Genomic DNA, 9,254 nt, shown 5'->3' with positions numbered 1-9,254 from the left:
TTTGATAGATAAATATTTTTGGTAAAAAACAATGTCTACTTTAAATGTTATTTTTACAGCAAAAATTATACTAAAGCAGTAATATTTATTTTTTTAGACTTGGCCTACCTGACCCACACAACCAGAATTGAACTCAACCCGCATCGTTACTTCTAAAATAACCCGCCAACTCACCTAGATTCCAATTCTTCTCCTCCACGTTCACTGTCTTTGAAAAAACCAAAGCTTCTGAAGCTTCTCCTCATAATTCAAGAAGATTGTTGCATAGAACTCAGACCCAATTCCTTCACTCTTGCCGATGGCCTAAACTCGAGTTCAACGAAACAATCTGTATAAGTCTCCCGATGTCGCCAATCGCAGCTGCCGCCCTCCCTTGATTTGAGACGCTTGTTTTTCATTCTCCATGGATGCCCCTTGTGATTCTTCAAATTGAATCCGACCTGTCGCCCATTTGCATGAGGTTGTATTATTCTTGGACTGCATTTGCCGATGCATTGAAGAAGATCCTACTTGAGTGTTGTGACAGCCCCGATCATCTCTTCCCGCGGTGCTTCCCAGCATGCGCTGAAGCTCTCGGTGACCACCTCCATAGCCTCTCGTCCCTTCCATTTTTGGCTCCTCACTGTTCCCAATTATACTCCCATGCGCTGCTGATGGATGACCATGTGTCTCAACTCTGGTTACATCTCTATTCCCTATTTCCACTTTTCCTCTTACCGGTAAATCCTCTTCTCTTTGATGTCTTTGTTGGCTAGTTGAAATTGAACCCAAATTGATATGATTCTGTATATTATGACTTTACTGAATTGATTTTTTTATCTACAGATTTTTTGGTCTTCTTAACCAGAGACTTTTGTCAACCTATGACCTTTTTTTTTTGTAAAAGTAGTTTGATTTTATAAATCTTTTGTGTCATGCATAATCTATATTTTCACAACAAAGTAGACCATAGATTTAAAAAATTTATATTCCTGTAATGTTATTACGGGTAAAAATACTAGTTTAAGAATATCATTAACAAAATAATGTGTTTAATTTTGAAAAATTAACTATTTAAATTAGGTCAAATCTTGTATGTAGATGGTCTGAAAATGTCTATATATGTATATTTGTGTTGGAAGAATCTTTGATAGACAAATATTTTTCGTAGGGGATAATGTCTGCTTTGAGTGTTGTTTCTACAGCAAAAACTATGCTAAAGTAGTAATGTTTTTTTTTGGACTTGGCCTACCCGACGCACATAACCAGAACCGAACCCGACCCGCATCTTTACCCCCAAAATAACCCGCCAACCCACCTAGATCCCAATTCTTCTCCTCCACGCTCACTGTCTCTGAAAAAACCAAAGCTTCCGAAGCTTCTCCTCATGATTCAAGAAGATTGTTGCATGGAGTTAAGACCCAGTTCCTCTACTCTCGCCAATAGCCTAAACCCGAGTTCAATGAAACATCCTGTATAAGTCTTCTGATGTCGCCAATCGCAGCTGCCGCCCTCCCCCGATTTGAGATGCCTGTTTTTCGTTCTCCATGGACGACCCTTGTAATTCCTCGAATTGAATCCGACCTGTCGCCCATTTGCATGAGGTTGTATTATCCTTGGACTGCATTTGCCGATGCATTGAAGAAGATCCTACTCGAGTGTTGTGACAGCCCCAATCCTCTCCACCCGCGGTGCTTCCTGGCATGCGTTGAAGCTCTCGGTGACCACCTCCATAGCCCCTCCTTCCTTCCTTTTTTGGCTCCTCACTATTCCCAATTATACTCCTATGCGCTACTGATGGATGACTCTGTGTCTCAATGCTGGTTTGAGTGAACTTTGAGTGAACTTGGCCAAGTCTTTTTTAAACCTTTTGACCTCTTTAAGCAACTCTTCATTTTCTTTAAAACAATTTACATATGCAACAACAAAATGATCACTTTCACAGCTCCTAAGTTGGGCTTTTAACTGCTTGTTTTCTTCAACAAGATTTACAGCAGTTTCGGCCTCCCTTAGTTTTTCTTTGAGAAAACCTTTTTCTGCTTTAAGAATGGTGATTTGTTGTTCAAGATCTTGATTATCCAGCAAAAAGCATCTTATTTTTTTAGAGATGATCTATCATAAGATGAAGAGCTTCAGTATCAGGGTTAGAAATGACGACCTGTTCAACGTGGTCTGCCATAAGACATGGTTGAGACTTGGTTTCGGATTCATCATCTTCAGAATCGTTTTCCTCCCAAGAAGCCATCAACCCTTTCTTCTTTCCCTTCTTTGGCTTCTCTTCTTTCTTCAACTTAGGGCAATCTGACTTGAAATGCCCAGTTTCTTTGCAGTTGTAACATGTCACCTTGCTGAGATCTTTCATTTGTTTCCTAGAGCTGCTTCCCTTGCTTCTCTCCTTGAACTTCACCATTTTCCTAAATTTTTTGGCAAACAACACAAATTCATTTTCAGAGGAATTATCACTGGATTCATCATCCAGGGGGTTAGTAACAGAAGTAAAAGCAATTCCTTTCTTTTTTGAATCTTTTTTCAAATAAGTATTTTCAAAAGCAAGTAGGTTTCCTCTCAAGTCATCCTATGTCATGGAATCTAGACCACTACTCTCAGATATGATTAAAGATTTTGTTTTCCACTCTTTAGTAAGACATCTTAGAACTCTCCTCACAAGCACATAATCAGGATATGTAATTCCCATAGCATCCAAGCCAACAATGATAATGTTGAATCTTTCAAACATTTCATCTATTTATTCTCCTTCCTTCATTGAGAACATTTCATATTCTCTGTTCAACATGTCTATCCTTGTCTTCTTTACTATGGTGGTTCCTTCATGAGTGATTTGAAGTTTGTCCCAGATTTTCTTTGCCGTTGTGCATCGTGATACCCGTCGGTATTTCTCGAAGCTGACAGCACAGTTGAGCAAGTTGATAGCCTTGGCATTGAGCTCCACCTTCTTTCTGTCTTCTTCGGTCCAGCTGGCTTCCGGTTTAAGTGAGATCACTCCTTTAGCACTTGTAGTGGTTGGAAACTGAGGACCCTCCAAGATAATTTTTCAGAGTCTGTAATCCACTGCTTGCACAAAGATCTTCATTCTCTCCTTCCAATAGGTGTAGTTTTTCCCATTGAAAAGAGGAGGTCTGTTGCTTGACTGTCCTTCTGTCAGATTGTAGGACACCAGAGTTGAGCCACTGTTTTCTGCCATTTGGATCTTTTCTCCAAGCTGCAAAGCTTGATCTCTTTGAGACCAAGCTCTGATACCAATTGATGGTTTTCAGTGGCTAAGAGAAGGGGGGTTGAATCTTAGCCCCTTTTTTCACTTAAAAACACTTGCTAGCCTTTGAGACACTTTCTGGAGACTTTTTGATTTTTGTCTCGTACCCAGCCACGAGACTTTTTTTTTTTATCTCGTGACCCGGCACGAGATATTTTTCAGTTTTATCTCCTGTGCAGCAGAATTCAGAAATGGAGTAGAAGAGAGAGAAAATTACACCCAGATATATCCTGGTTCAGCTGCTAAGTACAATGCATCCTACATCCAGTCTCCATCACAATGATGATGGAATTTCACTATAATCATTCTTGATTACAATCACCAATTCTCCCTAGGAACTACCATTCCTATTCGGGACAAGTCCAGAATCTAAACCCCAATCCTGAACTTGACTTGGTTACTGCCAAGCTTTCAACTGCTAAGTGCTAACCCAACTTGCAAGGGGATTCCCACAGAATCATGAAACACAACACAAATGTACAAAGGACCTCTAAGGACATCTATGGCTTTTTATTTTAATTTTTCACTCTTTGCCTTTTTCCGCTCTATGGCTTTTTCATACAAATCTCACTGTTTGCCTTTTTCCATGAGACTCAAGACAGACAAAATTAAATAGAAAAATTAAAAATAGAAAACATTGAAGGAGAAGAAATTCTATTAGCTTAGATAGCTATGAGAACCTTGTGCCTTGCACTCTCACTCCTTACTTCAAGCCCTGGCTATTCACCCTTATATAGAGGGGAAAGCCTCCGCGGTTGAAACCAAATGAACCAAGCTAATCTTCTTCTTCTTCATGTAAACCGGTTCGGCCACAGAGAGAGGAGAGATAACCAAATGCAAAACCCAACATGCAATTACCTCTAGTCCTTCCTTGGTCACCAATCTTCATCAATCTGAGCCTTCCATCTTGCCTTGCTCTCCAAGACGGATTCATAGCCCTTGATGAGTTATGATGATGATAGCTTCATCTGCTCCAACTTCTGCCTCCTCCATCACGTAGCCACTGTAGCAACCTCCTGTGGTGGTTGAGCAAAATCAGAGACAAGCCATCCTTCCAAGGATCTTCCTCTACTGACTGAAATCTTCATCATCCATTTTTGGTATGGAGAGGCTGAGATCTCTTCACCAAATCTTACCTTTCTTGGTTGAAGATCTTAGCTACAATATACTTTTTGTTTTCTTTTTCTTGCCATCATTACAATGGTCTTGTTGCTTGCTTTTTCTTCTTTTCGGTAGCTAGCTTTAGTTTCCATGCTTTCTCTGTTTTGAAATGACCGAAAGAGAAGAAGGTGTAGAGAAAGAAGAAAGAAAAAAGCAAAGCTATGAATGTTATCACAAATAAATTAATTAGGTGCAACTCTCCATGCTTTGTGTAGTAGCGTGTAAGCTACACTTAATGCCATCAAATCACTTTGACATTTTCTCTTTCATGTTTCCAAGGTAATTAACTCAAGCAAAGAAAATTTTGAAATCCACCACATGATGAAAATGGGATCTGTTGGAAGCATGAAGCAAAAATATTTGCTTTCTCTCTCAATTGGTTTCGGACCAAGCAAGCAAAATAATTTGGGCTCATAGTAATGATTGAATGGCCCAAATAACATAACAACAATTCAGCCATAAGGATCAAAGGAATTTTGTATCAATGCTGAATGTTAGTTTTAATTGGGCTTACTTAAATCAATCTGACCCAATAATCAAAATATTGCTTCAGCCACAATATTTAACAATTTTTATAACCAAGGCTGATTCACTTCCAACATCTTGGGCTTGCTATTTTTTTGGCCCAATAGCAAAATCTGCACCAACAAAATTATTAATTAAACAAGTATGAATTAAGATCAAATTAATAATTTTGTAAATAATTATATTAATAATGTTTAGTCATTACTAATATTAACTTAGAATTTTCCAAACTCGTCAACTTCCTTTATCAATACCTCCTTTCCAGCTTGATTTAATAATTTTTTCTTCCATCCTTGCATTTTGTCAAGCATCTTCTCCTTTATCCACTCCAATGCTCTTTTCTTTGATCTTTCCCAACTCGCTGGCAGCCTTAGTTTCCATGTCGCCATGCCAGTGATCTCTTCTATGTTCACCCTGCTCTGAATAGATACCTGACTTCCAACAATCAACCCAGATTTCTCAGTGTTGATTCTTTGACTTGATGCCTTTGTATATTTGTTAATTATCTGAATGAGCTAATAAACCTCCTCTTCTTGCGTCCCTGCAAAAATAATATAATCATCAACAAATAATAAATGAGTAATAACTGGAGCTGTGGGAGCTAATCTAATTCGTGAAATTAGATTATCCCTTGCCGCATTTTCCATGAGAATAGTAAAGCTCTCAGTAACTAAAATAAAGAGATAGGATGATAGAGGATCTCCTTGTCTAAGTCCTCTTTGGGGACTGATCTTACTAGACAATTTTCCATTTATTTTGAACCTATAACTAACACTTTTCACACAACTCATCATCAACTTCACCCACTCATTACTAAAACCGAACTCTTCTAAAACTCTTTCCAAAATATTCCATTCTAGTCTATCATACGCTTTATTCTCGTCTAATTTAATGACTATGTCATTGCTTCCAAGCCTTTCTTTTTTGTTTAATTTGTGAAAGGCTTCTTGTACTATTACTATATTATCCTATACGATTCTTCCTTTTACAAAAGCACTTTGAACTGGAGATATGATAGCATCTAACACTCTCCTTAACCTTCCCACCAAAACCCTCGTTATAATCTTGTACACAAAATTGTAACAGCTTATGGGTCTAAGATGATTTAAACTTTCTGGTTGACTAATTTTGGGAATCAAAACAACGGTTGTCTCACCTAAATCTTCTGGTATGATGCCTTCTTCAAAAATTTGTTTAACAATTTCACACACTTTCTTACTCAAAATATCCAAATGTTTTTGAAAAAATAACCCATTTAAACCATTTGGATCCGGAGTCTTTAAACCGCCCATACTAAAGGCCGCTTCCTTAATTTCCTTCTCATTGATCCTTCCCATAAGCTCCTCGTTCATCTCCTTAGTAACTCTCCTAAGTATTTCTCTTATGCAGTCCTCCAAATTTCTAACTCCAGTAGAGGTAAACAACTTGGTGAAATGTCTTTTCAGTAACCTCATCACATTTTTCTCTCCTTGAATCCACTGTCTTAACTCATTTCTTAATTTTTCTATTCTATTCCTATTCCTTCTCTGAATTATAGTTGCATGAAAAAAGACTGTATTTTTATCTCCCCATTTTAACCATTTCAGTCTTGATCTTTGTCCCCAATACTTCTCTTCCTGTTTTCATAGTTCAGAGTTTGCCTTTTCAGTTCATACTCTCGCCTCTTATCTCTTTCTAACATATCCGATTTCTGAATGTATTGTAACTCTATTTTTTTTTCTTTCAATTTCTTTATCTGCTCTCTTAAACTTTCTTCTACTCCACTCTATCAGTTCCTTCTTGCATCTATTTCTCTTCCTTATAAACTGATTCCAACAATTTCTATTTCCGTCATCCAAAAGCCAACTCTGCTTGATCACCTCTTTGTATTCTTCATGTTTCGTCCAAAAAACCTCAAACCTAAAATCCTTTCTTATACGAATCAGCGGTTGTGTTTCAAGAAGTAAAGTGTAGTGATCCAAACTTATAGTTGGAGAAGCTTTTAAAATAACGTTCTGAAATATTTACATCCATTTCCAGTTTACTAACACCCTATCTAATTTTTTTTAGTAATAAAATTATTTTTTGGATTACTAAATCATGTAAACTTGTTACCTTTAAAATCAACATCTATTAATCTATTCTCATCTACAAACCTTTTAAAAATTTTTAAATAAATCCTTGGCTGTAGATGAATTCCCACCGCTAAAGCAGTAATGTAATTTCGTATTTTCAATACAGAGATCACAACTATGTTCAATAATTAGCAGGAAAATAATTAAATAATTTTATTGGGCTTTTTGTCACTAATATATTTTCTTGACAAAAATGTGATAAATGGGTTTTTTATTACCGATGTCGTTTTTGGCAAAAATTCAGTAACTGAACTCTTATATGATAGTTAGTCGAAAAATCTTTGCAATACACTTCTTAATAGTCCACATCCACATCCACATCCACATCCAAACATATTAGTCTATGTGTTAGTATTGGATAGAATTTTGAGGAATTTTGATTTCAAGAAAATAACTTGGAGAGAAGTTAGATCTGCAAACTATTATTGATTGTGTTATCCAGTATTACTACTACTACTAATAATAATAACAAATTAAAATTTTCAGTCCTCTAATGAATAAGGTGTCTTTCATATTTTTTTTCTTGTATCAGTCTTCCATAAATATTTATTATCATTTTGTGACTAAGTCCAACAAAATTAACCCTCCAATTAAATGTCAGTCATTTCCTTACCAATAATCTAAAAGAATTGTGTTCTCCAAATAATTGTTCTTGTAATAAATCTGAAATTTATTATAAAAAGCTTGCAAAATTGTGTAATCATGGTTTTACATTGTTGGTAGCTTTACAAATTCAGAAAAGACTTTCAGCTCGTATGACATGAATGGGTCAAACTATTAACTAATTGCATATGAGTTAATTAATGTATTCACCTACATTTAATCACAATATTTTCACCAACATAACACTGATATCACTCCTATTAATAGTCACAGAACTCGTCTCCTTTCTAGCACAAATTTATACATGTTGTTATGAGAATTACCTAAAATAATGATTTGGATGTGGACGTAAGGTTCAGACTCCTTATGAGACAGCATCCGACTTGTTCTTGTGTCAAAGTACCGCCATCCAAATTTTTTATGAAGAGGTGGGGGATGATATTTGCAAAAAACTTCGATACTTAAGTCAGCAAGAACTTTTAGCAAATTTTAAGTATATTAGAATGTCCATATATGAGGAGTATCAGTGTATTTATAATAGAGTTGATAACCATATTTTTTGAGTACTTCCATCTTTATAGGTGGATAACCATTTCTTTTATTTTGAGAGTTTGTTAAAATCTATCTTTTATAAGTGATAATGATAGTAAAAGAGACTTGAGAAGGCAGTTACTTATTTGGATGAGTAAAACTGGCCGTGCTCGTCGCGTTTAATTTCTGACGAGATCAGGTAAAAAAGGGGTCTTTGGTGGACCTTTATGCTTAGCGGACCTGACTTTGTATTTTTAGATTAAGATATGAGCAGTGTCCCCGATTAAATATGAAATAATCTCTTGAGCCAAATGCAAATTTAATTAAATCCGATTCGGCCGATATTCTCCTCTAAAAAACGCAAATGCGGATGCGTCATGCGCGAGCGGAATTTAAGTAATTAAGTTGTTCTCTGAAGAATTTTCTTAGTCTTATCGATAAAGCTATGATGTACACGCTATTATTGCTAAGACCACGAAGCAATACAAGATATATACATGTATTAATTTTACTTGAAAATTTAAGTGAGGTTAATTTTATGTGAAATTAATAATTAAAAATTATTAAACAAAAATTTAGTCAAATTATTTAAATTATTTAATAATTATTAATTTTATGTGAAATATTAACTTCATTTAAAATTGTATATAAATTTTTACTTTAATTTAAATAAATTATCGGCATCTTTTTAAAATAATAATGTCACTGCTAAGGCTAATACATTTTATTTTTTCATAAAAGAGTTAAGTTATCTTTTTAAACAAATTATCCGTATCTTTTCAAAATAATAATGTCATTGCGAAGGCTAATATATTTTATTTTTTCATAAAAGAGTTAAGTTGTCTTTTGTAAAAATAAATAGAAATTAAATTGAGTATTTATTTTAAACATGCTTTATTTTGTTCACCTTTTTAATAAGTTACACTAATTTATTTATTTTTATTATTTTATAATTTTTTTTATTGTCCATAATATCTTAGTCACATAAAATAAGAACTAATTTATCATAAATTTAAAATTAAGTCAATAAGTTATTATATATACAAGACGAAATTTAAACTTCCGACATT

The sequence above is a fragment of the Arachis ipaensis genome, chromosome B08 (assembly GCF_000816755.2).
Source record: "Arachis ipaensis cultivar K30076 chromosome B08, Araip1.1, whole genome shotgun sequence".
NCBI lineage: Eukaryota > Viridiplantae > Streptophyta > Magnoliopsida > Fabales > Fabaceae > Arachis > Arachis ipaensis.
Note: the sequence above shows the minus strand (reverse complement) of the source record.